Below are 23,023 nucleotides of genomic sequence, written 5' to 3'. Positions count from 1 at the left end.
GTGGGTGGGGGTAAGAACCAAAATATTCCAAATCATTTAAGTTCTGGAGTATGTCATTTCCTTGATGAGGCACTTTTTGGCAGGAAGTTTCCTCAATGCAGCTATTGTCAGCGGAAGCCTCATGAATAAACTGCCCTCATATACTTTGAACTATCTCAAAGTTAAAACTTTCACAAACCAACTGCCATCTCAGAATTTCAGCCATCTCGAACTCTGGACCATCTCCACGATTTCAGAACCCACCTCCTGTTTTCAGGACTCAGTTCACCCAAAAGGTGGCAATAGTTCAGGGTGCACATACCCCCTTCAAACTTTTATGTCTGTATTTCTATTAAACAGATTTTACTTCAGACTTGGTGTTTTTGATAGATCTCATTTAGATCTACTGGTACAAATCAAGTTATGCTTGAAGACAATGAGTTTTAAAATTACGTATCATGTACTGTGTCAACTTTACAAATACATTGTTAAAAAAAGACTAGAAAAATTCTACAGCACATGTCACAATGTGGTAATTTGAAATACTAATTTATTTAACACTAATTTTCTTCAACCTTGACTTGAACACCTTCTGTCTACAAAACAAACCCAGGCTGACACTTCTAGTTTCAATCATTTTTTAATTATGCAATTGCAAAATTTCTGTTCAGAACACATTGTGAACACTTGTCTTTCCTCACACGCAACCAAAACCAGAAAATGCTGAACTATGTGCCTAAAACAACTCCAGAAATGTTTTCCATTTGGTTATGATCAATACTGGAAAGTATCATCCTAAAATAAATGTGTTTGAAGAATTTATGAATAATTATAAAAGGTGGCATCTTATTAGAATATATAAATTGGAATTTAACCTCAATTATAATGGCTACTAGCTAAGCCTGCTATAATGTATATCTTAAAAAAAAAGACAATGGACCTAATTCTGACAGATCCTCAGCATAGAGGTGCAAGTGCTCAGCATTATTGCTGGTTATATTATTCTTTGTGCCTAGTATTTGCTGTGAATTTAGCCCTTTTATTCCTTTTGGACAAGAAATGAAGAATAATGTCCAACAGAAACTGCAAGGGGAATTTAGCAATAGTGAGGTACATGGTGGTGATTGTTTCTGAAAAGGCAGGGTTTCTTGTAAGGGTCTTGATGTAATAAGTTCTCTTTTTTCTTTTTGATAGTGTGCTTCTCTAATTGCCAAGAAGTATTTCTTTGTGAAATTATGATTTATTCAAATTTTACCAGAATGATTTGACACAGTTTAAGAAAAATGACCATAGGATTTAGTAGGATGCAAACAGTTTGAGTATTTGATATGTAGTATATTTTATGTATGAAACTGTTTTATGGTTGCCAGTTGCATTATTTCCAACCATACAAATGAATTAAGTATATGGGTACTGTTTATGAACTAACAAAGCAACACCAATGGTCACCTAATAACACTGTGAAGAAATTCCTTTACTCTTTTGACAGTTAACTGATAACACTACAAAGTTTCCTGCTACCAGCTTGAAAGCTAAATTTATCCTGGGCTTAATAAAGTGGATTCTTTTAACATCTTGAAACAAAAATCAGTGGCAAGATCAAGGTTCTTTGTTAGGTGGATAAACATCTGTTCAGCCAAATGGATCCAACTAATGCATCCTGGAAATCAGCAAACACCACCAGCACTATTTGTATTTGTAACCTGATCAAGACAGATAACTGTACATAAGGATGAAATCTATATAGTTAGGTGGACAGTTAACGGAATGTTAACTATGTTCTCCTTTTCTTTTCAAGCACATAGGTATATGTGCTGATGTGGATGGAAATGCAGAACAGTTAATTTTTACCATATTATTAATGTTTTAACTGATATAGTGCTTTTCATAATCAAATGATTTACAATCATGAATTAAGCCTCACAACACCCCTGCTAAGTAGCTTTCCTCATCCCCTCTCCCTCCAATCGTGTGTAATACATACTTCAAATTAGATTGCAAGTTTTTCAGGTCAGAGCAATGACCATGACTTCCTGTGTGTTTTTACAGTGCCTGACACTAGGGGGTCACAGTCCTGATTGTGCCACAACACAAATAATAAAAAAGTAAAATATAACAATCAGGGCCATATCAGTGTACAGTTACTCACATGAGTAGACCCATAAATCCATGGGAGTACTTGTGTGAGTAACTGCTCACTAACTGGAGGAGGGTTCACAACTGAGTTAGAGATTTGCCCAAAGCCACCTTTCAAGTCCTGGGTAGATATGGGAATAGAATCTGTGTTCTTTACTTCCAGTCCTGTGTTCATTCATAGCACAAGGTCATACCTCTCTCAAGGAAGATGATAGCAGATAAAAGCTAATTCTAAATATGTCTTATAATACAGTTCACAGAGGTTACTTCATTTCAATGCCAAGGTATTTTATATCTATCATTCTCTTTTTTGTGCTGCTACTAGGGCTTTGTGATGTTTTTGCAGCAAAACTCACCTGCTTTCAGGATTTCTTTCAAAATCCACATGCAGACCACGTTCACGGCAGATTTAGTAACATTCACAGTCCTTTCAAGTGTTCCTGCCTCCAATTTTGAGCATATGGTAGCAAATCTGGACAGATTTAGAGAGTTACATCAAAATCATGTAGAATTCAGGGTTTCATATTATTTAAAAAGCATAAATCAGTCATTCTAAGTTTCCTTTGACATTTAGGTTAAACAAACCCACCACCTCAACCTGAAACCTGGTGGTACATACTGCTGAGGGTTGAAACCAAAATAACATGTTCATGTAAACCTCTGCAAAGTAAATGCTGAATTTCAAAAAGTTCCAGCTGGAGCTCGGTGCAATTGATTAAAGAACTGGCTAGCAGAAAGCAGATTTTGATGGCAGAGCTGTGTTTATATTACAGCAAAATATTCAGAATTATACTGGGCATGAAGAAATTTAATTTGACCTTTTGCAGAAATGCACAAGAAAGAAAACCTGCTTTCACTTTGTGCCATATTGGGAAATCAAAACTGAAGTTAAGAAAGGCCTTAACCTATTAGGAAAACAAATAAACAATAAGCAGTGAATAACGTTAGGATGAATTTTTAATAGTTTTTCCAGTTTCCCTCTTTTTCTTTTCAGGGCTTAGATACAAATTCAGGCAGTTTGTGGAGGCTCTTCGGGAAATCCACAATGTGCAAAATTCCCTTCCCCTCAAAATACATGTAAAATAAAGCATATAAAAGGTTTACAGAAAAAGACTCAACAAATTATGTCACTTGTCTCTTTTGCAATGATTTCCTCAGTCCCAAAGTGTTTTGAAGGGCTATGAGCATCCACAGTAGGCTCTGGAATATTTAGAGTTACTTTGTAGAAAGAAGACCAGTGGACATGGGGGCAGGCAGCTTCCTCCATCAAATCTTCTATTTAGAAGATTTCGGAGCAAATGGCAGAGGGGTCAGGAGATAAGTGGTTCTACTTGTCATGCTTCCACAAAAACAGAGAGGAAGAGTAGTCTGGTGGATTTTGGCACTAGCTGGGACTTTGAGAGACTCATGTTCAATACCAGCTCTACCGCATCCTTCCTGTCAGACCTTGCATAAGTCACTTAAACACTCTGTGCCTCAGTTTCCTATCTGCAAGATGGATATAATAGGACCTCCCTACTTTAAAGGGGTTTGTGAGGATAAATATATTGAAGATTGTGAGGTAGTCTGATTTTATGGTGTTGGGGATCACAGAGAGAGACAAAGGACTTTAACAATTCATACACCGGGTGAATAATATCATTCCTTCCAACTTTTCTACTGACAGCATTGCCAACTCCTGTGTACAAAAATCACAGTCAGACCCCAAAAAAGATTGAGATTGGCTTAAAAACGATGAGATTTAAAAAATAATTTTAAAAAGTGCATTCTTTTTATGTGCTTTCTGAGTGTTAAATCTTTACAATGCACTTGATACCAAGCTCTCTCCTCAGCCAAGCAGGCTAGAAACAGTTTTTTTTTTAAATGAAAACTGAGATTCTTGCCTCCAAGGAGCTGGTGATTTAAGAAAAACATCAGATATCACAAGACACATGATAAAATTGTGAGAGCTGGCAAAACTGGACACACTGAAGAAGTGTGGTTTCCAAATAACCATATAGGTTGAGTTAGGTACAAACTATGAATCCCCCTAACTTCCAGAGAACTGGCCTAATAGCCACTGCTCTAAATGATTTCCCAGCATGTTCTCTGGTAGTGACACTGGCCAACCATCAAGCAGCTCTGGAGTAACTATTAATTAAGCCACTTCCAAGGCTATTGTATGTGAACTAATTCAGATAGTTTACAGAGCACCACCTACCATTCTTGCATGCTAAACTATGAAGCAGCTGATGTTTGTGTCTTGTGTTTATATATGTAATTAAATATATTAAAATAACTATACATAACAGTTTTCAAACTGAGGCCAGTAGATCCTGGCAATCAAAGATCACTTGCTTGTGGTCTGTGAAGAACTGCCAGATAATACTGGCTGCTGGCTTTCCTCTTTGTTTCAAGTTGCTAAAGCACATTAAATACTTTCCAATGTTTCATTTTCCTGTGAGGAACTGCCATAGTTGTCACACTGTTCATTTGCCATTATGATATTACAGTATGCTTTTCTATGGAGGTCCATCACCATAGTATGCAAGCTTCTAACAAACAATAATGAATTCTGTGAAATAGGGAAGCATTGTTATTCCCCTTTTACCGATGGGGGAATTGAGGGAAAGGAGACACTTAGGCCTGGTCTACACTACGCGTTTAAATCGATTTAAACAGCGTTAAATTGATTTAACGCTGTACCCGTCCACACTACAATGCTCTTTATATCGAAATAAAGGGCTCTTTAAATCGATTTCTGTACTCCTCCCCGACGAGAGGAGTAGCGCTGAAATCGATGTAAACATATCAGATTAGGGTTAGTGTGGCCGCAAATCGACGTTATTGGCCTCCGGGCGGTATCCCACAGTGCACCACTGACCGCTCTGGACAGCAATCTGAACTCGGATGCAACGGGCAGGTAAACAGGAAAAGCCCCTCGAACTTTTGAATTACATTTCCTGTTTGCCCAGCGTGGAGCTCTGATCAGCACACATGGCGATGCAGTCCCAATCCAAAAAAAAAGCTCCAGCATGAACCGTACGGGACGATACTGGATCTGATCACTGTATGGGGAGACCAAATCGTTCTATCAAAGCTCTGTTTACCGGAAGACGAAATGCAACAAGCGTTTGAAAAACTCTTCCAGGCTACACATGCTGCGTGACAAGTGAACAAGAAGCCAAAGGGGAAAACCCCCTCAAATGGACGCCTCATAGACGGAGGGGGTACCTGAGGACCCAAGCTAATCGCCACAGTCCACAGCAGTCTCTGAAAAGTATTTGCATTCTTGCTGACTCCCACATGCCTGTAGGTTCAAACTACATTGTCCCGTGGTTCAGGAATAGCTCCTCAGTTTAACTCCACCCTCCACCACATGAAAGAAAAGGGAAAGAAATCATTTCTTGAACTTTCTTTCAGTGTCACCTCTATATCTACTGAATGCTGACTGGTAGACGCTATGCTGCAGCAGTGAAGCACAGTATTTGGCTCCTCTCCCCTATCCAGTGGCAGACACGTGCAGTAGGACCGGTTAACGTCCTTAATGAACGAGTGCCATGTTTTGATAAATTGCTCAATATCTAACATGTTGCCTTAATGGCCAGCCCAGGGGGGCGCCTGGCAAAAACAGAAACAGGAATGATCTTGGTCAATAGCAGTAGATGTTACAGAACGGTGGTAACCGTCTCATCATACATCAACTGGGGCTGAGACTCAATCAGCCCCCCCCTTTACATGGATAAGAAAAGATTCTGTACTCCTGACTATCATAGAGTAGGATGCTGGCGCTCCTCCCCACCGCTTAATTGTCGCTGCCTGGAACTAAGTATAGCACCGGAGGCTACCATCCCTTCCATTTTATGTCACAAAAACTCGTGATTCTTTATTACTTCTTTATCTTACAAATGGAGGGGACCTCGCACGGTAGCCAGAAGGTTGGGGAAGCAGGAAGCACGGTGGAGTTGTGCAGGAACTCCAAATGAGCTGCCGTCATTACTGTGCGATTGACTGGACCGTCTCTATGGTTTCTCTGATACACTGTTGCTCTAGTACACTATGCCCTATAGTTCTAGGCAGACTGACTCTATTTTTTAGGATAACCATAAGGAGGGATGACTCAGGGGATCATTCCAGTTTTGCTTTTGCCCCCCGGCTCAGCGAGGTCAGGCCAGGGGCACCATGATAAGCAGCAGACAAGTACAGAGAGAGATGATAACTGTCATCTCATTGCACGAATTTAGACTTTCAGATTAGACGTTCAACCGGAACCGTGTAACACTCTCTGCTACCAGTGCCAAGCAACTGAATGCATGCTGTGTAGCGTATGGGATACCTCTGTCCACGCGGATCCGTAACACATAGGTGACAGTGACAAAAAGAAAGCATGAAAGCCTCCATGGTTGCCGATGCTTAGGCGATCTGCAGGTGCAATCGCAGGGAAAAAAGCGCGAAAGGATTGTCTGCTGTTGTTTCCCGGAGGAAGGAATGGCATGATGACATTTACCCAGAAACACCCGCGACAATGATTCAACCACAGAATTCAAAGGCGGGGGAGACTGCGGGAACTATGGGATAGCTATGGAATAGCTACCCACAATGAGCTCCAGAAATCGACGCTAGCCCCTGGACGCAAATGGACCACACCACCGAATTACTGGTGCCTGAGTGTGGCCGCGTGAAATCGAATTTATAATATCTGTTTTATAAAACCGGTTTAATGTAATTTGGAATTATCCTGTAGTGTAGACGTAGCCTTACACAAGGTCACATTGAACCCATGGCAGAGCTCAGAATAGAATTCAGATCTCCTGAGTCCCAGGCCAGTATTTTAACCAGAAGATGATCTGCAACCAAATATGGAACATATTGAAGAAGTTTTTTAATGAAATGTGATTCACATTCTCAATATGTCTGTACCTTATTTTGTGCTATAGTCATAACAAAATTATCTTCATAGAACTGCAGAGCTTTTCTCCTGACTTGCCCTGATGTCAGACCAGATGGGTTATATTAGCTCCAACCCAGAGACTGAATGTCTCTGAGTTTCACAGCCAAACTCAATAAAGAGTTTAGGATGCGGGGTTTTTTTTATTTGCTTGTTATTTAAGTTAACAATAAAAATAAACCCCAGAAAGGGGGGCGAGGGGTTCAATTTGGGCCAGATCGAGTGTCTGTGTGTATCGTGTTACATAAGCTGCATGAGACACCACTTGTTGATAAACCTGGTACCAGAAAATAAATCTGGAATTCAGAATCTTGAGCGAATTAATGTTAGGAACCATTACAAAGATGGTAGTATGGTAAATTTCTGGTCAGCCTGCAGAAAAGGACTTGTCAAGTGTACCCATGAATAGTCATGGGTCTCAACTGCCAGCATCAAAAGAGGTGAAAGATTCTCCTGCACTCTTGACCAGAATAAAGATATGATGTTGGCGTTGATGTCTGGGAAGGAACACTGAAATGTACTATAGCAAGCAATGTTTGATAAAATATGATTATAGTTGACCTAACTGGAGAGCTTTAAAACTGCCAGGAAAAGCAGCCTAAACTAACCCATTGAAATACTGTAATAAAAATAGAACTGAACCAGCAGGCTACTCCTGTTTGTCTTAACACTTTGTATAGAGCCCAGATAATCTGGTGGTGGGAACTACTGAAACTGATAGACAAAAAAAAATACATGCATATATTAATGATTTGCATATATACAGTGAATAAAAAAATCCCTGTTGTCATTAAGTATGTACATTTAGAGATTGATTTGCACAAGTACTTCAGGGGTTTAGAGCCACAAGTTCCACTGAAAGTCAATGGGATTTGCACTCCTAAAGCCACATGCCTTTGAAAATCCCATCCCTGACGGTTTTGATTGTAGTGTTATAGGAGTAATTCTGTACAGTAAATAAGTATTCAGACACCAAGGAGCAATCAGGAAGTAACCCTTCTTACCAAGAAGGAGCATCCATGAGGGGAAACTTACAGAGATTTCCTCATCCTTTAAACACCTTCCACAGGTTTTCCAATTGGAGAGGGTGATCTGTCTCCATATTAGTATCATCACAATTTTTTGAGGGTGAAAAGAGCTATTCCCTTGACAAAGAGGATGGGACCACAAGGAAGATAACAGTGATTTAAGCTACATTTTGTAGTAAATGTTTTTTGTTTGTTTGTTTTTAGAAGGATGTACTGTGTATTACTGAAATTTCCCACAGTTATACAATGCAATGGACCTATGCCAGCTCAGCACTCCTGATAATCAGCCCCTTAACTTTATACGTTCCCCAGCATTGGAGCCCATGAACAAGTTTTGGTTTCCTTGAGTTTGGCCAAAATCTCCACTCTAATTTCATTACTTTTGTAATCCTTCTGCCAGTCAGAGTTGGCAGCAACAAGGGCCAGGTTCAGTATCTAGAGTTCCTTTTCAACAATACGATCTAAACCAGCTCAAGCCCTGACCCAGTGACCTGGGACAATTACACATCACTCCCTGAGCACCTCTAAGAGGTTGTACTTCCCCTCTCACAAGCACAGAGTCTGAGTGTAGCAAAAAACTTTTAATAAAAGGAGGGAAATAATGCGGCATTAATTTGGGGAAACACCACAAACAGGGTTTATAAACACAAACTCTGAGCTAAAGACCCACACCAGGTAAGTTGGGCAGTGTCCTTTTCCCCTCAGGTTCTTAAGTCCTGCAACCCAAAAGTCCCTTCTCTGCACCTCACTCACAGTTGCTGTCATTAGACAGTGCAGATCCAGAGTTCAGAGCTGCATCTGCAGAGTTAACTTCTCACCCTGGGTGGAGGGCGGGGTAAGGAGGAACCTTACTCGCTCCACTGTTTGAGCAGTCACTCACTACCCCTCTCTGTGGGGCTCTGTTCTGGCACTCTCTGCCAGCTGCACCTCTCCGCCAGCCACCCTGGCTCTGGAAAAAGGTAGAGGGAATGGTTACAAGTATTAAGCTTGTTCCAGAATGAAATGTGGGTGAGGGGGAACAGAAAAGGTAAAAAAAAAAAGAAGGGCACAGGGCTTGAATATTTTCATTTCAAATGAGACCATTTTACTCCCCCAAGTTTCTAGCATTACAGAATATGTATCTTGCATTCAGACCACATTCTGTTGAAACTTGAGGAACTAAAAATCAGTTTTTCTGTCTGTACTGTCAGGCAGGGGGCATACTGAGGCCACTCAGAGCACATCTTAGGTCAACATACCTTTAATATATCTTTAAATTTGACTAAGGAAAAGCTGGGGGTGGTATCCAGTCTCAGACCCAGAACAGTTCGGCATACCTTTCAAGCTGTCTCGGGAAAGGATTTATGGCACTGTCCTGGGTCCCAGGATATTTGTAATAAAGTTGCAGCATGTCTGCCTCCATCTCCATTTCACACTGATAGGCAAACAGGGGAAAGGGGTTTCAAATCTCCTTTGGATCAAAGAACTGTATTCCAGCTCAGGATTTTGTCCATTTCTATAATTATTCTTCCAAGACATAGAAGCTTGTACTAGCAAATTTCTCACGCAGCATGAATTCCAACTCGTCCTTGAGGTTTAGCAGATGTGCAAATTTGTTAGGGCCACCTTCCTAGCACATTAAACCTCTCCATTCATTGATATGTAATGCTGTGACCATTCTCATAAAAATCTCCCAGGCATTGTTTGAGGGGTTCAGTACTGCTGAATCGAAAAGCCACTTCTTTCCATTCTGGTATTTGAAATGCACCAATATGCTCGATAGGTGATCCAGTCTTAAAGAAAGAAAAGTAAAACTGGCAACATAGAGGAAATTATCCCCACCCTTCACCTTCTCACATTATAAACAGTTTAATTTGTGAAAAATACTATTACATGTATCTCACTATTGTGTGTGTGTGTCTGGTTCTTCCTCATGAGTAGCAAGGGTGCTTTCTGAGAACCAGGGCACATAATGGAGAGAGACAGTTACATTCCATAAATGTTCAAAAGTAGCAAAATTGTGGCATTCTAGTGCAAAGCAAGGTTATGTGGAGGGATGTGTTAAATTTTCCCTATGGCTAAAATATAATCTTTCTTTTGTCCATTTAATTGTTAGGACCTTCTGGAGAAGACAAATTCTCTTCACAAGAGGACAGAGAGAGAACATGAGAGAAAGGAGAGGAAGACGTAGAAGGGCCCTGGAGGACCTGTTGCTGGGATGGAGCAGAGAAATCAGGGCCAGAGAGGAGCAGTCTCTGCAGCACAAGAGGCTGTTGGAACAATTCCTAGCAGAGATGACAATGAACAGCCAAAACAGTGACCACACAATGGCTCTATTCTCCCTGGTCCCCTGCAGCAACCCCACTCTATATCTTAATCACATTCCATGAAATCTGTTAATAAAAGATCTAAATTGATGTGAATCGTGGCAGGCACTATAGACACTGAAAAAGAAGTCAGCTGCACAATGGCTGGATTTGTCCCCAGATCAATCTCAGACCATAGACATATAGTGGAAAACATAGCGACAGTTGATAGAGGAATCTAAACCCAGTCAGTCACAACAAGACTGCAACTATTCCCTGAAGCAGCTACCAAACATTGTAGCAATCATGATAAGTGGCTCCCCACAGCACTGGAAATTGGAATAAGCACATTATGAGAAGCAATGCAATGAAACAGTGGCTGAAAGTGTTGTCAGCAAGAGACCCACCCCAAGACTTACTTGCATTGTAGCAAAGCTCTAGAAATGGGTTACATATACAGATTAACTGTGAGAAGCATAAACGCCTTGAGAAATGAATCCACCAGAAGACATCTGCAACTGTTACCAGCACAAACATCACCCCAAGCTGTAAACACATTCCAGGCAACCTGTAATGATGGGCTTTGTATAGGTGTCAATGCTACAAACACCCACATTAATATTCATGAACCTGCCTCTGTGGTCCACCAAGCTTTGCAGAATGATGGAAGAGTATCCTGTGTGGTTCACCTTATCCTTGTTGTGGGCAAACTATTGGCATGAGTTTGGGAACCCTATCTGTGAAAACCAGCAATTATTTCAGAAATGTTTCTTATGTTAGCCACCCATGGGTATACCACAGTGTTCATCACCTCATCAAGCTCCACATCCATGACCCAAACAGTGGACTTGCCAACTCCAAAGTGGTCTGTAATAGACCTTTAGATGTCAGGGCAATAGCAACTTGCTTCTCAACCAGTATGACTTCCTTAAACAGAGTGTTCTGGAGCTGGACAGTGGGTCCAAGCTCCTCACTTAGATAGACAAAGGTTCATCCCAAATCTGAAGAATGACGTGATCCCATAATCCCTGCTAGTTCTCATGCACTAACAGTGATGGTACACCAAAAGACATTCTGTGGCAGTAGCAGCATTTAACATAGGTCACTGTACCATGAATGATTTGTCATTGTCCCTCAAGGTCTGCTATTTTCTATAAGTCAGAAAATGCTGCCAAAATGCCATCTAGCATTTCGCCGATTGCCTACTTCACTACATAAACATGTGTTCCACAATAAGGAGCAGCAGCACAATGACATCATCCAACTGATTCATTACTTCAAGTCCAGTTTTGCACAAATAGAAGCGAGGGAGACGTGATCTCAAACTATCAGCAGCACATGTATGAAGGCTGGGAACATTGTCTTCTGTGCATGGATTAGGAAGGCTTAGTGTAATATGTCAGGACAACCAACTCCACAGGGGTTACACCTGTATTTGACTCCAATGGAACTTAGGCTTCTAAGTGCCTAAGTCACTTTTGAAAAGGGGATTTAGGCTCCAAAGACATTGAGGTACTTCTGAAAATTCTACCTCAAGTCTATAAAAAATGGTTTACACCATAATGGCATAACTGCTTGCTGAAAGCTGAAAATGGGTGACAGGGAATGAATCACTTGATGATTACCTGTTCTGTTCATTCCCTCTTGGACACCTGGCACTGGCTACTGTCGGAAGACAGAACACTGGGCTAGATGGACCATTGGTCTCAGCCATTATGGCTGCCCTTATGTTTTTTAACTAGACTTCATCTACATACTATTTTAAAAACAGAAAGTCTCAGACACCTTTCAGCTCTTCTGCAACACTGCATATTCTTGTCTTTTTGTAAGATCTGTTAAAAAGCAACGTCTGGCTCTTATTTTCCATGTGAAATTAGTTTGGTAAAGTTCTATTTTTTACATTCTTGATCAACCCTTTAACCATAAAAGGAACAGATCTTTTCTTCAGAGGAATTTTGATATTTATTTTGATACTAACATGACAGCTGAAGAAGGCTGCAGGGCAATAAAATTCATTAGAAGTGAATTTTAACACATTTCTTTCTGTCCACTAATCATGTAAGGAAAAAAAAACCCTAAAGTATATGCTACAGTGATGTAGGATGAATAAAGCTGAGAAGTGAAAGTAGGTCAGAGTTCCAGGACTCATGCCAGCTCTGGAGATTTACTTTTATCAGAAACAAGCATGCAGCATGCCATCTCTATATGTCTTGTATTTGTAGTCTAGTCTTGAAATTAAGTCTTCTAGTTGTTCCAGTGAGACAGATCATTGTCTTTTGTACACACAAAGCATAAAATGCATTTTTCAATCTAGGTCATTTTTATTTCAAATTAAGGAAAAATAAACAGAAAATATACCAAATCTTCAAGAGAAAGAGAGACAACTCCACAGTGTTCACTCCAATAGTCTGTATCTAAACTGAAACACAAAATAGGATCTGTCTCTGCAAACAGGAACAGCTCTTATAGAGAGGTCAAAGACAAGAGTCAACAGGTGGATTCGGTCACAAAGGGAAGCACAAGGAAACAAGATGACAATATTGATCAACTTGATAAGCAGTGGTCTCAGCACACCAGCTGCCTAAAAGTTGTCTAACTATTTATTTTCTCCTCAACATCACCTGACAAAGATATTAAAATGTTCTTTTGCAGATAATACAACAAAATTGTTTTCTATAAGTCAGCTGAACAGGGCTGGTGCAAGAATGTTTTGCGCCCTAGACAAAACTTCCACCTTGCACCCTCCTCCATCCCCAAGCCCCGCCCTGAGGCGCCCCCCCCCCACGGCAGTTCCTCCCCCTCTGCCCTGAGGTGCCCCCCCTGCAGCAGTTCCCCATCCTCTGCCCTGAGGCACCCTCCCCCCCAGTTCCCCCCTGCTCCGCCTCCACCCTGAATACACCTTCACTGCTTCACTTCTTCCGTCTCCCAGGCTTGCGGCGCCAATCAGCTTAGGTGGGGCAGGGTGAGCTGGGGCAGGGAGTTCCCCTGCATGCCGTCCCCCCACTTACTTGCTGCAGGTGACCCTCCCCACGCTCCCCTGCCCCAACTCCCTCCACCTAAATGCCGGCGGCAACTGGGGCGGCCAAAGATCCAGCCACCGCGGTCGCTGCTGAAGAAAATGCCGCCCCCCAAATCTTAGCACCCTAGGCGACCCTGCACTGGCCCTGCAGCTGAATAAAGTTGTCTAGTATTGTCATACAGACCCATGTACAATATAATATTCCATAACCTTATACTTTAACAAATGTGCTTCTCTTTCATTTGATTTTGTCTGATTCTGCATCCTAGGATAAAATTAAGAATTTTATATTCCTTTTCACTATAAGAGAGAAATGAATCATTTTTAGCACTGATTATGAAATATTTGACTCCAACAATGTCCCTAAAAGAGATCATTTAAGAAGACAAAATATCAAGCCATATATAGTTTGCTGAGTTTGGCTTTCTAATATTTTAAATATTTTCAGGAGATAAATTCTTGGCCCTAAATTAACTGTCAATCTTGATTAACATTGCAGTATTCTAAGAAAAAAGCACTATTTAAAATAACAATTTCATTAGTGACACAGAATATATTTAAGTGACAATCAAAGAAGCCTGAGCCAAAAACTGTATAAAAAATATGAAAAGAAATGGGTAATAAAAAAAATTAAATTTTAAACATTTTTGCCATCTTCCAAAATCTGCGCAAAGTAAATGCAAAATCAGCTTTTCAAAGAAAAAGATCCAAAAGAGTGCATTATTGAATATGTTAATATGACACAAGTTTTGGAGGGTTGGGGCTGGGAGAATTATTAAGAGGACTTAAATTCTAAAATACTTTGGAAATCTTTTTAAAAGTTCTTATGTTAAACAAGAATATTCTCAGGGAAAAGAAATGTGTTGAATGAGAATGCAATCAAATATGTTTTTGTAACTAAACACATATTGTGGTCAGAAAAAGTATTTCAAAGTGAAAAAGAAGTCTCAGACACTATTGCTGATGCAATTTCTTGAGCCATCATTCTCTTTTCAGGGCTTAATTTCTCTCTCTCTCGGTGAAATTCAGCACACAGATACAGACACAAAGAGTACAGAACTTGAGAAAATGAGCTTTGTCAGAGGGTACGTCTACACTACAGAATTATTCTGATTTTACATAAACCGGTTTTGTAAAACAGATTGTATAAAGTCTAGTGCACGCAGCCACACAAAGCACAATAATTCGGTGGTGTGCGTCCATGTACCAAGGCTAGCGTTGATTTCTGGAGCGTTGCACTGTGGGTAGCTATCCCATAGCTATCCCATAGTTCCCACAGTCGCCTCTGTCCATTAGAATTCTGGGTTGAGATCCCAATGCATGATGGTGCAAAAACAGTGTCGCAGGTGATTCTGAGTAAATGTTGTCACTCATTCCTTCCTCCGGGAAAGCAACAGCAGACAATCATTTCGCATCCTTTTTCCCTGGATTGCACTGGCAGATGCCATAGCATGGCAACCATGGAGCCCATTTTGCCTTTTGTCCTGTACCGTATGTGTACTGGATGCCGCTGACAGAGCGGTAGCCGCAGTGCTACACAGCATGCATTCATTGCCTTGCAACGGTAGCAGAGGACGGTTACCAGTCGTTCTGCTACCGTCATACTGTGCCATGTAAATTGGTGATGAGATGCAGGTATAGTCTATCTGTACTGTCTGCTGCTGTCATGGTGCTCCTGGCTGACCTTCCTGAGTCGGCCGGGGGCGCAAAGACAAAAATGGGAATGACCCCCTGGGGCATTCCCTCCTTTATGTTGTATCTAAAAATAGAGTCAGTCCTGCCTAGAATATAGGGCAAGTGTACTAGAGAACTAGTGTATCAGAGAACCAGAGAGCACAGCCGCTCCATGTCAGATCCCACAGAAATGACGAGCTGCATGCCATTCTAGGGGGTGTCCCTCCAACAACTCCACCCGCTGCTTCCCTGCTTCCCCAACCCTTCTGGGCTACCGTTGCAGGGTCCCCCCATTTGTGTGATGAAGTAATAAAGAATGCAGGAATAAGAAACACTGACTTTTTAGTGAGATAAAATGAAGGGGAGGCAGCCTCCAGCTGCTATGATAGTCCAGGCAGGACATTAAACGGTGGAGGGGAAAGGAGCGTAGCATCCCGCTGCTATGATAGTCCAGGCAGTACAGAATCTTTTCTTTAGATATGAAAGGTGGGGGAGCTGAAGGAGTTCAGCCCTCAGTTGCTATGATGAGGACGGTTACCAGCCGTTCTGTATCAGCAGTCATTCCTATTTTTACCCAGGTGCCCCCGGCCGACCTCACCTGAGGCCAGTCAGGAGCATTCATGGGATGATGATGAGGATGGCTACCAGTCCTACTACACTGTATCATCTGCCACGGGGGAAGGGAGGGGAGGAGATGCTGCTGTTCATTGCCCCAGCACCATGTCTACCAGCAGCATGCAGTAGACATACGGTGACATTGAAAAAAAAAGTCAAGAAACAATTTTTTTCCCTTTTCTTTCATGGCGGGGAGGGGGAGTAAATTGACGAGATATACCCTGAACCACCCCGGACAATGTGTTTGACCCTACAGGCATTGGGAGAAGATCTCTCCAACTACTCCAGCATCTGCACTGTAAAGCAGACTTTAACCCCTGTGTGCATGCATGTGGTCTTTAGATCTGTTTAATCATGAAACAAATGGCCTTGTACCAATCTACCAACAGTGTTGAGTGAATCTCTGCCAAGCTCAGAGAGTGCTGAGTGCCCTAAGTGAACACTTTCTATCTGTCTTTGCTTTACACACCATAATGGCTCTAGTTACAAGGTACTGGGAGCCTTCCACAGCCACTCTCTCAACTGTGTAAATTTCACCCTCTGTCCTTTGACTTTTTCTTTCCTTTTATCTCTCTCCACCATTCCATTTCTTAACTTCATTCTTTTCTGCTGTTAAGCTCTCATGACACATCATGCTTCATGGGATATTTCAATTTTTCTCACTCCTCTCCAATAAGCCTTGCAGGCCTCTAATTCTGCCCCCAGATTTCATCACTAAACTTAACGTGCATAGAGCATTAGAAAGTCTAAAATTAAATTAACTTGTTCTCTCACCCTTCCACCAGAGTTAATATCAACAGTTTTCAGCTCTGTTATATTTTTAAAGGAAACTATTGAATGAATATGAATTTAGGCTTTCGCACAGCTTAGCAACTGCTGATTGTAATGGTACTTCAGCTCCTTTATTTTGAACTGTTTGTAGAATGTTTTCATACTAGCCTAATTTACTATTCACTGTCACTATTTACTATTCACTGTCACTTATGTGAACTAGTAAAATTCTGACACTGGACCTACACAATAAATTCTATTGTATCACCATAAATCTTCAAATTTGGGTGCCTAAAATTAGGCATCTAAACTTAAATTTATCACAGACTATTAAACAAAAAGTTATCCTTGACCAGCCACAAGGTAATCTTAACTCTTCTCCTACATTTATTGTTAACTTGGGCCCAAAACACTTGCCCATTAAAATCAATGGCAGTCTTTCCTTTGACTTTAAAGGCAGTGGGGGTGAGTTCTTATGACTTTTCAATATTATACTTTGGCTAATTGAGCAGATGCATATGTCATTTGCTCATCAGTATCAAATGTAATGGCTTACTATGACAAACTGTGTGTCTTGATGCTCTTGCATAAAAGTAATGTAATGTTTAGTCTATTCTCAAAGAGTAGTTTGGTTTCTTATGATTTTTCTATTGAGGATTACATGGAATTATTTTGCTCTGTAGGAAAAGATTGCTATTTGGAGGTGTTTTTAATCTATGCTGTTAGCTACAGTGATAGAAAATCCTAAAACAAATAGATGAATGGTCTTGAATTTTTTAAGCATCTTTGATTTTGTTGTGCATGGTTTTATGGAAAACCAAGCTTGTTGCAACATTTGTATGAGTAAGTTAGGAAAGCCTGTGTGTGTGGTTCAGAGAGGAAACTCTGAGTTCTTTTATAGGTATTGTATTTTCATACACAGGTAGAGTTAGGTTGTTTGAATTCTGGACACTAAGAAAGTTTCTGTGTTGATTTTCCATGTGTGTAAATTGCTGGTTAAAGCTGGTGTCAGTTTTGTTTCATAACCATAGCTTGTTATTTACTTATCATTATTTCCATAATATTAATATTTGGGGGAGGAGGCATTAGCAGATGTATTTAATGAGGGATCTTCTCTTGAACTTCATCTTTATGACTTGTGGTGCTTGGACTTTCAGAAAGACTTTGACAAGGTCCCTCACTAAAGGCTCTTAAGCAAAGAAATCAGTCATAGGATAAGAGGGAAAGTCCTTTCATGGATCAGTAACTGGTTAACAGGCAGGAAACAAAGGGTAGGGAAAACTGGTCAGGTAAGCAGAGTCTCCAAGGATCTGCAATGGGACTAGTGCTGTTCAACATATTAAATGACCTGGGGAAAGGGGTAAGCATTGAGATGACAAAGTTTGCAGTCATTAGAAGATTACTCAAGATAATTATGTCCAAAGCTGACTGTAAAAAGTTACAAAGGGATCCCACAAAACAAGGTGACTGGGCAACAAAATGGTAGCTAAAATTCAATGTTGATAAAGGCAAAGTAGTGCATATTGGAAAACATCATCCCAACTCTACATACTGTTGCATGTCTGAAGTGAATGACAATATGAGATTGTCAAATACGCTTAATTGGAATTATTTAATCAAAGATTATCAGTCAGAGATTAGTACAGCGCCATACAGAGTACAGCAAGAATGGATACATTACCACCCTGGATACAAGGTAAAGAGCTAGCTCTTTCTCTCTTCTTCACTGCAACTGCTGGGATGTGGCATTTTCATTCCCCAACTAAGTTCCATAACTTCTGCCATTATAAAGATTAAGACAAAGAGACCCTTCTTTGCCAAAAACACTGTTCCAGAACCATGTTATGATGTCATATCTTTTAGAATACTTACATTCTCCATTTACCTGATTGATGTAGGAAGGCATAATTATTCACAGCTGAGAGGCCAATGTTTTTCAAGATAATATCTTTTAATAGGTCCTTCTTCCCCCATAATCATTCTCCCCCATTGATTCCCCTCTAGCAAACATCTGCCTTAACAATCATCCCTCACCAATCTCCCATGTTTATATTTGTTTATGTAAGCATTATATGTGTGTGTGTTAAGGGTATGGTTTCCATAAATATGGAATATCTTCTATAGACATGAAGGCACCAAGAATTATTGTATGCATTAGGCTGTGTCTAATTCCTGAATAGGGTTACTTATAGTTTAAGGACCAGTATTCTAAACCTGAGAATTCAAACAAGTACACCCTTTGTTAACATCATAAAGATTCAAAAATATAGTTAACGTATAAATGAATAAAATATACAGACAGAAAAAGGACCAAAATGGTTAATATTTACTAACAGATACCAACAATACAAAATGATGGAGTCTAAATTAGCTGTTACTAGAGAATAAAGCACTCTTGGAGTCACTGTGGATAGGTCTCTGAACACATCCACTCAGTATGCAGAGGCAGTCAAAAAAGCTAGGAACCATTAGAAAAGGGATAGATAATAAAATAGAAAATATCATAATGATACTATATAAAGCCACGGTACACCCACAACTTGAATACTGATGTCCAATCTCAAAAAAGATATATTGGAACTGGAAAAGGTACAAAGAAGGGCAACAAAAATGATAAGAGGTATAAAATAGCTTCCATGTGAGGAGTGATTAAAAAGACTAGGACTATTCATCTTAGAAAAAGGTGCTTAAGAGGTGATATGATGGAGGTCTATAAAATCATAAATGGTGTGGAGAAAGTCGAAAAAGAAGTGTCCAGAGGTCACTCAATGAAATTAATGGGCAGCAGGTTTAAAAACAAACATAAGGAAGTACTTCTTCACAGAACATACAGCCAGCTTCTGGAACTTGTTGTCGGGATGTTGTGAAGGCCAAAAATATAACTGGGATCAAAAAATAGTTACGAAGTTCATGGATGATAGGTTGGTCAATTCCCATTAGCCAAGATGGTCAAGGACACTTAACTTCTCACTGCGAGAAGCTGGGAGTGGATACCAAGAGATGGATCATTAAATAATTGTCCTGTTCTGTTCATTCCCTCTGAAGCATCTGGCACAGGCCACTGTCAGGAGACAAGATACTGGGATAGATGGATCATTGGCCTGACCCAGTATGGCCATTCTTATGTACGAAAACCTTTGTTCTGTGTCCAAGATCACTCCAGCATACACCAGGTTTCTCTCAATGGCAATAACTTCTCCATCTAATGTCAATTTAGATTGTAGTTGAACCTCTTATGGTTTGTGGTAAAGTAGATGGACTTTGTTTTTGCTGGCCTCAGCTAGAATTTAAGTTCCTTTGCCCAGCTGGTTAAAATTTCCAAGTCCTCATTCAATTCATTTTGCAATACATCTGTTGCTGTGAAAATATGTGATTGTAGATGAAAGCATTGGGAAGAGACTTGTGAAAGGCTGGATCCTCACAGAAGAAAAGATTTATGAATAATATTGAAGTTCATTGAGAACAAACAGACAGGCTTGCAATCTAAAGATAAACACCAGTATCCTGAAAAATGGAGGTGTAGTGGAAATTAATGATAAAGAGTCTGCAAATGTGCTGATCATATATTCTTCCAAGACTATCATGCTTATGTACAACAATGAGGATCAGTGGTGCTGGAACTAAGGGTTCTGGGGGTGCTGCTGCACCCCCCAGCTTGAATTATTAATAACAAACTCCAAATTCATGGTTTCCATCATCAGCACCCCACTATAAAAAATGTTCCAGCACCCCAATGGGCATGGAGTCATTGTGAAACACACAGGATGGAGGAACAAGAATCTTAAAAAGTGCACACAGACCTAACTGAGTACCCTTTTAGAAAGATATTTCTCATAGATGACCTAGAAAATTCATCAGAGAAGCTCGAATCAAGAAAATCCCCTGGTCTTGACTTCAACTAGGCCATATGATAAAGAACTTTGGGAAAAGGGCTAAAGCCAGGTTGTTTGACATTATCAACAAATCCTGGATAAAAGGGACGGTACCTAATCAGTGGAGGTAAGAAATTATTGTTCCTCTTCTTAAGACTGTTAAGGATCCCTCTTCTCCGGGCAATTATTGGCCTTTATCTTTAACAGTCACCTCTCATATAAGAAAAGAAGGCTTTTAGGGTGGCTTCTAAAACAAGGGAACTGATCCTAATGGCATATAGGCCTTTGCGCTTAATTACGACTGACTGGTGGCCATCTATCAGTCTATTAGTAATGGGTTTCAACAAAAGGCAACACAGTTATCAATAGGAACCTTACTGAATTTCAGTGCAGCATTAAAGAGTTCGGCATGATAAGCTCTTTACGAAACTCAGTGAGATGGGAATCTGTGGCAAAATGTAGTTATGGACAAGAGACTTCCTACAGTGAAGAAAAATAACAGTAAGATTAAATAGTATTTTTTTCAAAGATATAACCACTCATATGTACGCCTTAATTTTATTTTAAGAACACAATTCCTATGAAAAACTCTTATTCTCAAGTGCATAGAAATCTATACAGCTACATGAAATCTGGAGCTGTGAAATATTTCCTGCTCTGAGAAAAAGGTGACCAAAGAATCACAAGATACTTTTAATATTTATAGCATAAGTGATTTTTGACTAAGTGTCTTATACCAATTTTTCCAAATTCTCAGTAAAATACTAAAAATTATTCTAGCCTAATTTAAATCTCACAAATCAAAGTTAGAGTGGGAAGAAAACGAAAACAGGGCTTATAACAGACATCAGAACACTCTGATGCGGTTCTAGTGTTGAAATATTTAATTCACACCCACATTATCCAGAAAAGTAGAGAGAAAGACAAATAAATTGTGCAATTTGAGTTTGAAGTCTGTGTAAAGAAAATTAAAAAAATTAAAGAGAAAAATGAAGCAAGTTTTACCCTTGAAAACTTCCAGATTCTCTAATCTATTCAGTCTGTATTTCATTGGTAACATATAATTATAAACTTCCATAAAGTAACTCTTAAAAAGTGCAGTTAATTATATAATGTACACACTTTGCAACTATTGTGAACATATATTTTTAACCTGAATACGTGGCAAATCAATTATTGGCTGACTATCATAGATTAGCACTCAGGCCAAGTCTATACTATGGGCATTATAGTGGCATAGCTATTATGCCATAGCTTTGCTACTATAACCTTGCATTGTAGAAGCAGACTACAGAGACAGATGGGGTTTTCCCACCAGTCCCCAAGCCACAGTAGCTAGGTCAATGGAAGCATTCTTCTGCAGCCTAGCTGCATCTACACCAGGCATTAAGTTGATCATAGCCACAGCATGCAAGGATGTGGATTTTTCACCCTCTGAGTGCCATAACTATGCCAATCCTAAATTTTAAGTGCAGCCCAGGGCTTGGTTTTCTAAAGAATGTTATGTTTCACTCACTAGTTTGTTCCATGGATTAGATTCAACCTTAGCGCAGAGGGCCAGTGCAGACTCTGTAGGACTGTGTAAGGGAACCGGGTGGAGTGTCTGAGTTGAGATGCCTGTGCATCCTCTCCACATCCTAGAGGCACACAGGCTCATGCAACAAATTAACACTGGGGGGATGGATCAGGGGAGGTGCCCTGATATTTATCTATACACGGATTCTGTAGCACCAACAATGTTCACAGCTGCAGCTTCAATATGCATGCAACAGACTTGGGTTATATGAAGATGGAATGGATTTTAAGTCTATATCTGTAGAGCTGAATTTATGCTTCATGTAATGGCTGTCACAGTTTCAGGGCAACTGAACTGGTATTCCCCCTCTGGGGTACATCATGGACACCCACTTTAGGTTTCCAGCTCCCAGTCATCACCCCTCATGGGTGGAGATCCATGTCTCACTGCCTCCTTACCAAGGATTTTAGCAGGGAGCTGTGAGTGCAGCCTTTACACTGTGCTATCTCCAGCAACCCAGACTGCTGAAAAAGGCCAGCAACTATGCTTTGCTTTCTCACTGAGGGCTATGACTAGTGTATCACCCACAGTTATAAGTTGCCACACAGCTCTTTCTATGAACATAAGAACAGCCATGCTGGGTAAGACCAGTGGTCATTCAAACCTAGTATCCTGTCTTCCAATAGTAGCCAGTGCTAGATTCTTAAGAGGCAATTAACAGAATGGGGCAATTTTTTGAGTAATCTATCCCCTGTCATCCAATCCCAGCTTTTGGCAGTCAGAGGGTTAGGGACACCTAGAGCATGGGATTGGGTCCCTGATCATTTTGGCTAATAGTCATTGATGGACCTATCTTCCATAAGCAAACACATTTATTCTTAACGTTAAAACGTTATGGAGAAAACATTAAAATAATGAAGAATCTATATGGGTAGGTCTACACTATGGGATTATTCCGATTTTACATAAACCGGTTTTGTAAAACAGATTCTATAAAGTCAAGTGCACGTGGCCACACTAAGCACATTAATTCGGCGGTGTGCGTCCATGGTCCGAGGCAGCGTCGATTTCCGGAGCGTTGCACTGTGGGTAACTATTCTGTAGCTATCCCATAGTTCCCGCAGTCTCCCCCGCCCCTTGGAATTCTGGGTTAAGATCCCAGTGCCTGACGGGGCAAAAATCATTGTCACGGGTGGTCCTG

At 40.4% G+C, this 23,023-nt stretch overlaps 1 pseudogene; it reads right to left on the bottom strand.

Annotated features, from left to right (window-relative positions):
• Positions 1–23,023, bottom strand: part of LOC116835909 (cytochrome P450 4V2-like) — a 388,896-nt pseudogene that overhangs the window by 8,927 nt on the left and 356,946 nt on the right.

The sequence above is a fragment of the Chelonoidis abingdonii genome, chromosome 5 (assembly GCF_003597395.2).
Source record: "Chelonoidis abingdonii isolate Lonesome George chromosome 5, CheloAbing_2.0, whole genome shotgun sequence".
NCBI classification, from domain to species: domain Eukaryota; kingdom Metazoa; phylum Chordata; order Testudines; family Testudinidae; genus Chelonoidis; species Chelonoidis abingdonii.
The sequence above is the reverse complement of the archived record's forward strand: the minus strand, read 5'-3'. Positions and strand labels throughout refer to the sequence as shown.